Below are 11,961 nucleotides of genomic sequence, written 5' to 3' on the forward strand. Positions count from 1 at the left end.
TTTTGGTCTTTCTTCTACTCTTGGATATTTCTCCATTTTTCTTTCGTTTTTGCCCTATATCCATTAATAGCTGGCCCATTGAAGAAAATTGGTAAAGGTAAGGTGAAGATATGAGGACATCCTTAACACTGCCACGACAGAGGACATGCGGCAATTCCTTCGATTGAGGGGGATTAAGGATCTCCACCATTGGTACAAATATTCAGTTAAAAACAACGAGCACCGGTTAAAACGACATCGTGGGCAATGGGAAGGTCATATTCTTGTCCTAGTACATTTTTTTGTTGGGTTTTCATTTACCCTTGCATCCTTCGCTTGTGAGGGTGTTGCAACATAATCTTGATAATTCTACTCTATCTTTTTATTATTATTATTATTATTATATATTTCTCTTAATCATAACTGTGTCGACAATGTCTCCTTTATATCATCATAATATGATGTCAATTGTTCTAACAATTAAGTTTTAGATGATACTGGAGTTGACAATGATGGTGGTTCACATCGTATATGATGCAGAAAGTCACTAAGACAGTTTATCTAAGTTGAGAGGGTGTTTAAGTACAGTGTAAATTATATATACGATCTTGTTTATCTCTCCTGGAAGAAGGGATATTTACAGGTGAAAAAAAATTTAGAGTGAATATTTCATTACATGATTGGATAGAATCCAATTTAGGCATATAATAAAATATGATTAGGATGTTAACAATTTTAAAATTAACGAGGTTAGAGAGAGAAAACAGAGAAAACATTAATAAAATTGAATTTGATATGATGATGATTGATTTTAGTGACATTGTGATGATGCTCTCTTGATAATAGTGCATAGTATTCATATATGAGAAGTACTTCAACATGATGATACACTAACTATTCCCATTAACACTTTTAATCAATAACAATTTATTATTATACAATTTTATTTGATATAAACCTCATCCATGCACAAAATACTCACTTCCAAACATGAGACGCTAAAATATACTAACAAAACATGAAGGCACGAATTCCGAAGTTTAGACAAAACAGAAACATGCAGATGCAAATGGAAGGCCCCCTTTGTCCTAAAATTTCAAGCATTTTGTCGGAAGATTGACATAGATTTGAAGGCAAATAGAACTCGTTTTCACCCATCGCTTGTCTTTTTCCTTCATCAAACTTTGCAAAGCTTTGACAAATTTAGAGACATGGTTACATCGGTGTTAAAATAATTTATATGTTGGAGCCATGCGTGGAAATTTGTATATGAACTCTTGAGGGTTGATTTCATCTTTTATTTTTCTTTAAAACAGCGAAGCAGTCAGAATTTGAGACCTTTTGTCTTAGGATAGGAATGTTGAGTTTATGGGATAGGACAAACGAAAATATTGGATGACACTTTTTTATATTTAAATTTTTTTATAAAATATTTAGAATTATTTATAATTCGTGTTTAATTTTTAAATAATAGATAATAGTATTTCAACGTACTCAAATTTACATATTTTCATATTAATAATAATATCGATATCAACTAAATTAAAATCCAGTCAACCTCTTATATATAATTTAAACTTTTAATAATTAGCCAAATAATTATATATATAAATTATTTTGAGTCAAAAATGTTCCCCCTGCACATATATTTTGGATTTTGTAGCCATCCACTTGTTTCATTTACTACTTACCATGTCAAACCTATGTTTTTGGCTGCATGTTAAATCTAAAGACCAAAGTTGATGACTTTTTACTCATCTACACTTTTTTTTTAGGGAATATAATGCTTTAATTGGTGTCACTCACTAATCAGATTTTAATTCAGTTGTGAATTTATTAAAAATTAATTTATTTTACAAAAAATATTATTTAAGAGTATTTATATCTTTTTTATATATTGGTAAAATTAGAAAATTATATGTATGAAATGGGATTTATAAACCTAAAACAATTTAATATTTATTATTTCAATTTTATCATTTCAACTAAAAAAATCATATTTAATTTTTATGTCATTTTTGAATAATATTTTTATATAATTGTTTTAACCCACATAGTGAATGTGCCCTAATCTAGTTAATATTAATTAATTTAAATTAGGATTAATATGCAAATTTACTTATAAGTGGAAATTAAAATTTTCCACCATTTTTCTTATAAACTAAAAAAAATTACCATTAGACTTTAATTCTATATTGAATTTTGTTACTTTACTTTTATTTGATTGACTTTTCTTATTCAATTTTAATTTAAAATAATTTGAAGACAAAATTTAATTAAATAAAATTTATATTTTACTTTATTATTTAACAATAATAATTTAATTAATATGTTATTGAAATTAAATAAATATAGTTATTTTATAAAAATAAACTTAATTTTTTCTTTTACAATATATATGTTTTTATTTCATTAAATAAAAATTATAATTTAATTTATTAATTTTAATATTTAAAAGTTAAATTAATGTGAACTATTAAAATAAAATATTTGAAATAAAATTCTTGTTAAATTATGTTTTCAAATAATCAATATTGACATTTATTGTAAAATCAATTAAAAATCAAAGTTGGTGGCTAAATTAAATAAAATTCAATCATATAAGAGTTGAATGGAAAATGTAACATCCCGGGCCCTATCCTATCGCTGGGTCCAAGCTATGGAATGCTACATTCATTATTAGAACAATAACAGACAATTACGTGGCATTTAATCATTCAACATGTACAATTAAGCCACAATCACATTCAATTTATGTTAAACAATCATCTTCAGGTCTTATATGAGCTCACGAAAGCTTTTTTGTTAATCTGAGTATGAAATAGGACCAAATTGCAAAGTTTAAAAAATTCAGAAGCGACGCCGTGACTTCATCACTTCCATGTCGTGACGTCGTCAAAACAGTAAGTCACATCACGACTTCATGTCGTTCGACGTTGTGATGCCACTTACTGTTGGCCAACGTTGCGATCAAGAGGGTGGTCGTCGAGACGAGGACACTATTTTTGGCAAAAATGCACAATTTGGTACTTAATCCAAAGTTTCCAATCAAACCTTTCAATATATTCACCTAAAACATTTCGAACTCATAACATTTAATACCAAAATAAGCCATTTAGCCCTTTCTAATCAAAACCAATTCAAATTGAGTTCAACCTGTTCAACCTATTACAAAACTATTCACATTCAATCAAATGCCAAATGAACCTATGTTAACGTGAATCAAATCAACCATACACCAACACATATTTCAAGCATGACAATCAAACTTACCATTTTTAACTAGGGACCAACTTAGCCATTTTACTTATCAGATCCTACCAACATTAACATATCCAAGTTTAAAATAGATTCATATCTCTCCTTCCCAAGAGCATCAAACATTATGCATTAATTAAATCAAATTTCATGCCCAACATGCAAAATTATCATATACCGTAGTCATCACAATTTTCAACTCATCAAGACTTTTATACATTAAGGATTACACCAAGATACTTATATGCATGCCACAACCCTAGACTCAAAATGATTATATAATTACTGATTTAGTGATAGTGTGAGCTTCGAGACAATTTGACTTGTGACGATCTACAGGAAAAAGAGAAAACTAACAAGGTAAGCATATAAGATACTTAGTAAGTTCATATGTATAGTATAAGACTTACCTCAAAACTTTTGACACCTTTATGATTTAAACCTTACTTTAATTTAGTATCCCGCAACATACTTCTCAATCTTTTCTTTAATCATCTTTATATCATTTTTTTCATTTTACCGAAAAATTAATTTTACAATATTCATTTTAATACTACTTTTATAATCTATCAATTTCAGGGGTGTTACATCCTAAGCCATTGACCAATTAAAAACCTATAACGATTGGAATTTTACAATTTAATCATTGGACCTTAATTAACTACTAATTCAACACAATTATCGGACCAAACTTTAATTCGCTAATATAACATCCTCGTAAGTATTAATATTTAATAATTATGAGCTTAGTTTACGAAAATGAAGTTCTGAAACTGTATTTTTTGATACCACTAAAAATCGGGTTGTTATAGGCAAATTTACTAATATTTTTCAAAATATAATGGATAGTGTAAATTAAAACAAAGTATAGTATAGTATGATGACAAATTTGCACTTTAACTCATTAAATTATTAAGTTAGATGAAATGAATCTGAAGTTTAATTTAGACCTTGTTTGATAGACCATTGAAAAAAAAATCTATTGAAAATTAATATTTAATGATTTAATTTTTTACACATGTTTGATAATCCACAATAAAAATAATCTGATAAAATTTTTTTATAAAAAAAGTGTGAAAAATAATAAATAGATAAGAGTTACTTAACACTCAATGTAGAATATTTTCATTTAATTATATTCTATTTTATTTATTTATTTTAATATTATGTTTATTATAAAAAATTTACCTGCTTTCATTTGGAATAAAATGAAATGCTTAAAATTTAATGATAAAATGTAGAGTTTTATTTTTTTTATAATTTAAAATATTTATCAAACAATCTAATTATATTCCTTAATTAATTTTAAGTAATATATCAAACCATTTTATAATTTAAATTCACTATTTAAAATTTCAATACTTAATTTTTCTAACTCTTAAATTTTTAATACTTAATTTTTCTAATACTTACTTTTTCAGCACTTAATTTTTCAATTTAACAAATAATACATTAATTAGTTTATTCCATTTAAAAAAGGTCCGCTTTTGTAAGCTTGAAATTTAATATTGTTATACTTACACTACATATCCTAACACTTGTGCTTTAGAGGAGTTGATAAGCTTTTTTATATAAATGACCTTAAAATTTCGATTAATTACAAAAATGACTCATTTTTCTGATTATATACTTAAATGACCTGAAATTAATAGTAAAAGTTGGTGGAGCCAAAGAGAATGGTGCCACCAATATGCCACGTCAGCCACCAAAATAAAAAAAATTAATTTTTTGGTGATGCCAAGAAAAATGATGCCACCTATATAAAATACAAAGGGAATACTGCTATTTCTTAATAATTGGGGGCTTTAAAAAAATCTATTTTTTGGTGGAGCCATTAAGTATGGCGCCACCACTTTTTTAACGTGTCTCGGGATTTTTTCTTTTTTTTTTTGTTTCTAAAATTAAAAAAATTTGTTATTTTATTTAGTGGCTCCAGAATGGCGCCACCACTTTATTTATTTTGTATTAACCTTTTTTTAAATGTGTTTTTTTAATTTAAATATAAAAAATATATATTTTATTTGATGGAGCATTCTCTTTGGTATGATCAAATAGTTATATATAATCCCCAGTCACAGATAATCTAAGTTGAAGAAATTTTTTAATTATATTTTGTTAGAGGATGAATGAGAGAGAGATGATGAGCGTTTTTTATTATTATGTATTTGTATTTTTGTTTCTTTAGTAAATTTTTTTAATTTGAATGTATGTTTTGTTTAACGATAATCCGGTAGAGCTTCAACATCGGTAAATTTAATTGTTATTTTCGGATGCCATTTTTTTATTCAGTAACGAGTTCAAATTGGTTATGTAAGTGTTTTCGTTAGCTGTGGTAGGACGATAACAGTTTAAATTGGTTATACAGCCAACGAGTGGATTATTTGGGATTCTTTAGGTCATTGGGACGTCTGAAGGTTTTAAGGAATCCCAAATCGAACTGCACGGGTGAGATCATCAATATCGATAACATTCAAGCTACAATTTAATAGCACTGAGAAACTTGCTCGTACTGCGATAACGGGTTCAACTAGCTCCACCTAATAAAATAACATTTTTTTAATTTTAAAAAAGCTAAAAAAATAAAAACTATAATAAAACTAAAAAAATAATAACTATAATAAAACTAAAAAAAAGGCTAAACATTTAAAAAAAAAAGGTTGACGAAAAAAAGAGTGGTGGTGTGATTCTATTGGAACCACCCAATAAAATAACATTTTTTTAAATTAAAAAAAATCTTTACACATTAAAAAAAGTAGTGATGTCATACTTAAGGGCTTCACTATCAAATGGATTTTTTAAATCCCTCTAATTACTGAGAAATAGATATTTATATGGACGGTGTCATTCTTTTTGATACCACTAAAAAATTAATTTTTTTATTTTAGTGGTTGACATGGGATACCGGTGGTGCAAATCTTTTTAGTTTTACTAACTTTTACTATTTATTTCAAGTTATTTACGTATATAATTAAATAAGTGGATTATTTTTATAATTAATAAAAAATTTAGGGAAATTTATATAAAAAAGCCGAGTCCGAGTTGATCCCTTAATGAGTCATGTGTATCTAGTAAGACTAAGCTAGTGTACCATCCACCCTTTATCACACGCGAACCTAAACATGATGAATCTCACACAACAGCACATCTTCACTAGACACATGTATAAAATTTAAAATCATTGATTATCTATTTATTATAAAGTATTATATATTAATACGTGACATCACTGTTATTACTAAAAAATCAAATCGAATCTTAATGTCAATGATCCTTAAATATGTAAATAATCTTATCTCCTATTATAAAAGAGCTAATGCAATAACTCACACGACTCTTCTCAACTCAACCAACATAAAAAACCACCCATATTCAATAACTCAACGCGTAGAATCACCAGTCTAACCCCCATTTGTTTTCCTACTAATCCAACTCGTTAATAAATCAAAAATTTTGCAAAAGTGCTGTTTTTTTTTTCTTTTTTTCTTTTAGTCTTTTAGATTTTCGTGTAAAATAATTCATAAATGGGACAAAACGACTTTTGACCAATTGATTTAGGGTTGTTATTAAATTTAATATTTCAATATAAATATATAGAGAGAGACTAAGTTCAAACTTTAAGTTTTCAATGACTATGCACGAGAAGACTCTTAAATATTAAATCTTTATATAATTTTCAGTCTATTAACTTTTGAATCCATGAATAGAAAATTTATAATTCCTTAGTGGACAATTTTTGTTGTTTATAAAAAGAAGATATGTATCAATTAAGATATCAATTTCAAAAATACTTCATTAACAAATTTCTATTGGAATAATATATTTAATTTTGCTCTTAAATTTTTCATTTGTATTTAGTTGGCCCCTAAAATTTTTTTTGAATTTAGTTGATCTCTGAACTTGTATTCCATTAACTAAGTTGGTCCCTCCATACTAACACCATTAGCTTATGTTGACATGATATTTTTAACCAATCTAATGCTACCACGTGGTAGCCTCTTAAAATGTCACGCACAAACATCATTTATATATTTATATATTAATTTATGTTTGCCATGTGGCACACGAAGAGGTTGCCATGTTGCACCACCAGATTGGCTAGCAATGCATGTCAACACAACTAACGGTATTAGTGCAGAAGTACCAACTTGGTTGACAGAATATAAGTTCAAGGACCAACTAAGTTGAATTTTTTTTTAAGAACAAAATAAGTACAAATAGACAAGTTCAGGGATTAAATTATATATTAACCCATTTCTATTTATATTTTTGAGGTAATAATTTTATCATACATCTCTATCAACTTATAAAATTTTATAGACAACTCATTAATGTTTATATTTGGTTAAAATGAAGATTTTGTATTCTTCGAAAATTTGAAATTTAATTTTTATACTTTTAAAAATAAAGAGTTCTACTTTTCAGATTCCAAAATTTAGGTCTAACAATTGACGATGGTAAAGTTATTTTGTTAAATTCAAAATTATCGCAACATTATTTTTTTAGTTACATATTTACGGAGTGAGTTTATTTTTTTAATTTTAAAACGTCACTCTAAGAAATGTAACAAAAGAAAATTAATAGTGTTAATAATAGAACTTAAATTTTGAAATTTAAAAAATAAATGAACTAAATTATTAGAAATAAAAAGTAGAAAGAAGAAATTCTGAATTTGTGAAGACAATATCAACTTATAACATATTTTAACCTTAATTTTTTAAATGAGAAATTTATTTAATTATTTATAAAATCTAATAGTTTTCTTATTTCATTCAAATTGGAGCGGTGCTATGGGGAAATAGGGGGGACGTTAGCACTCTCGAAAATAGAAAAAGACTGCTTTTATTCTCCTTTGAAAAATGAAAAGTTTTAAGCAACACTACATTTTACCCTTTAGAATTTATAATTAACTTAATCCTTAAAAATAATTATAAATTATAAATTATTTTTTAAAAATTTATATAATAATAAATTTATACTTTTGACTCATTCAAAAAAAGTTATAAATGAATTATATATACTAAGTTTGTCCCTCCTAAGCTATACCCTTTTTAACTCTCCTTCCTTAATTTGAAAGTTGCTTTTGATGTGATATATACATATGCTTCTAATTTTACTCTTACTTAATTCATAGCTTAGCATAGTAGAGATTGAGGGATTAGTAAATTTTTAATTTAAATTTTTTATAATTTATAAAATTTTAAATTAATAATAATAAAATTACACTTTGACTCATTCAAAATAATAAAAAAATAATTTAAGATGATAAAATTATATTTTTATTATCATAAAAATATACTATTTAATTTCACTTTCTAAAAAAAATTTCAAACTCCTCCATTGGAGAGAAGTAAGTTTAAGAGTATATGTTGAAATTTAATTTCATTAAAATTTGATGATAATTATGGATGATGAGTCACCAAAACATAAAGAAGTAAAATAGGAAGATCATGGTTAGGTTGACAAGACTCATAGTATCCTCCAAACAATGAATGATTTAGAAAATGTCACTTTAACTTGGACTTAAAGTCACATTAACTTCCAATGTAATGGACAAATAATATTTTAAGTAAGAGAAAGAGATAAAAAGGGGAGTGGGCCACTAACTTTGGGGAGGGGACAAAGAAGAAACAACATGCCCTTTTCCTTTCAAAACCCACCTCTAACTTTGGGTATTACCTCAATGTTGGATTAACGAAATACATTACTTCTTCCCCATTCTTACCAAATAAACAACAAAATTAACTACTTTCAAAGTTGCATGCAACTAAATTTATTCACGGTTAAAAACTTAACTAATACTTTTATCATTGGAATTTATTTTATATTAATCAAAATATTTTGCTCTAATAGTTAATTGAAACAATAGAATTTAAATTCCACTATGGTAAAATTTTCAATTGAAACCAACTCTGCCAATAGATTTCATCTATATTCAGGGGTGAATTTAAGGGGCTGGTAGGGCCCCGGTCTCCCTTAAAATGTAAAATTATTATTTAGTTTCTTGAGATTTTTTAAAAAGTTTAAATTAGTAGAGATAAAATTACACATTGGCCCTCTTAAAATTATAAAAATTATAAAGATATAGACTATAAAAAATTAAAAAATATATTAACTATGTACTAGTTGGTATAGAAAAGAATATTGATAAATTTGGATTTATTGAGGTGTGGGTTTGTTAAACATTGAATAGTATTTTGTATTTGAATTTTATTCTTTCATATTTCTAAATATGATTATGTAGGTGTTTTCATTTTTTTTATATTTTTATAAATAAAACCTTTTCAAAGCAATTTTAATTTTTATTTCAAACTTTAATAAGTTATATCTATGTTCTAAATTTTTATATATTTACGTTCATACATTTCATTATTTATTATATATTAATTTTTAAACACAAATATATATTTTAAATAGTACATGTTTTCCACATGCATAAGCTTCTAATAATAATAATAATAATTTCAAAACAATATATTTAGTCATTAAATAAATATTCATTTTAACCTAAAAAAAAGGAAAATTGCATCTATGAAATAGAGTTTGGAATTGAAGTAAAAGGTAAAAAGCCTGGCTCTCCATAATTACAGACAATTTTTTCTTTCCTTCTTTCTTTAAATAAGTTAAATAAGTCGATTAAATTTTAATTTGATTGGCATGAATATTATTGTCAATATAAGAGAAGATGAGTTTGAATGTACTTCAACATATTATCCTCCTATTTATATGTTTAATATTTTAAATATAACAATAAAATAGAATATTCCGTTAAAGGAAAATCCAAAATTAAATATTAAAAGATAAAAAAGAGAAGATCAAATGAGGAGATCATGTTCAGACATAAATATATGTTATCATAATCTTGTAATGTTATTTTAATGTATGGAGGTGATCACTTTGATTTGGGGCTTTTGAAATTACAAATATATAATTTCTTATAAATTATAACACCAAGTTTAGGAGAAGGTACCAAATATTCATAAATTATTAATTCGTTATTCAAAATAAAACACAATTATCAAGACCAACATCATGTTTTTCATTCATTCACATGTTCTAATTTTTACTTTCTAAGTATTGTGGGTTTCAATTTAAAAGTTTAAATACTCTAATTTTAAGTGATACTAATTCAATAATTACAGAAAATTGATAATTTTATTTATAATATAAGTACACAAACCATGAGTATTCTTACTTTATTTTTCATATTAGTTAAATAAATATAAAATACTTTGGGGGGGGGGAGACATTTGACCAAATGTGAAATTAAGAAGGGCATTATGGTACATTCAACAAATCCAATAATAATAGTATAAGTAACTTGCAAGACAACTCACAGTGTATGTTTTAATTGTTATGTGAAGGGGTTTGATAATGCATCCCTTTTTCTTTTAGTTAATAAAAAAGAATGCACATGCTGATGTGACTCTTTACAAGAAAAAAGAAATAAAAACAAATCATATGCTGTCTCATTTCCAACCTCCTTTCCATCTCTCAAACCCTCTTGTTTTCTTCAACTTCAATTTCACCAAAAGCTGAAGATTCCTTAGAATAAGGTGCGGTGCCCCCATTGATTTGATGTTGGAATTGAATTTGTTCTTTTATTGAATTTAAGGTTTGTTCTTCTTCCTTCATTGATTTTTTTTTGTGTGGTGTTCTTGAATTCTGTTTTTTTTTTGGGTGTAGCTTTGTTTTGGTGATTGAACTTGTTTTGAGGGTTCCTTTATTGGGGGGGGGGAGGGGGGAAGTGTGTATTTTGGGGAATGTATTGAGTTTTGTGGAAATGGTTTGGTGAGGATCAACTAACAGTAAGATGGTTTTCAAGAATTTCTAGTTTTTATTTGTAAGTTTAGTTGTTTATACTCCAAGTGATCTGCTCTTTCAGATGTTCAACGTTTTGGGTTTTTTTTTTTAAAAAAAGAAGCTTGAAATGGCTCTGTTTTTGTTCAGTTTTCAAAGATCAACTTCCTTCAGTTCTGCAACTGCTAGAACAGGGTGCCTAATGAATAATATGATCTAGTGCTGGAAATGTGTTTTTTAGTTACTTATGAAGTGCTAAATAAGTCGAACTCTGACTTTATGGAGCAAAACTGAAGCTATAATTGGAGTAAAAGTCATTTATGTGTAGACTGGAATTGAAATGTTGAGTTGTGATGGTGGATTTTCATTTGGCTAAATCTTGTTCAAGTATCTAACTGATTTACTTATTTAATGATTTTGTCTCCTTCTGCTAGAAAGTTGTGTTGAATAGGGAGGTCCCTCATGTATCAACCTAAGAAAAGAATGTAGCAGGTAGAGTAGGTTGGATCATTCGATTTTGTTTCGTCAAGAATCATCGCATCCTTCTTCTTTGAAGGTTTAGGAACCTATTATCGAAGTGGTTTTAAGTAACAAAATTTGCATCTCTCATCTTTACGAATCTGGTTAATGAGGAAGTGTTTTGAAGATGTCTGAGATTTCATCTCTGATCCCATCAATATGGAACTGTGTCTTGATTTCTTGATATAGGTTTGTAGATGTCAAAATTTTCATATCTGTCTAGCTAATCCATGGGGGAGAAAAGGGAGATAATTTTAGCACTCTAGAAGGTACATAGAAATATCAGTATGATTTTCAGTACTTTAAGTTTACGAGTCTGAATCACTGCATTTGAGTTGAATAAAGCCTGGCAAAATAGGAGAGAAATAAAAGCTTTGTTTTGTTTGCATATATACATACATATATATA

Source organism: Gossypium hirsutum, chromosome A11 (genome assembly GCF_007990345.1).
Source record: "Gossypium hirsutum isolate 1008001.06 chromosome A11, Gossypium_hirsutum_v2.1, whole genome shotgun sequence".
NCBI classification, from domain to species: domain Eukaryota; kingdom Viridiplantae; phylum Streptophyta; class Magnoliopsida; order Malvales; family Malvaceae; genus Gossypium; species Gossypium hirsutum.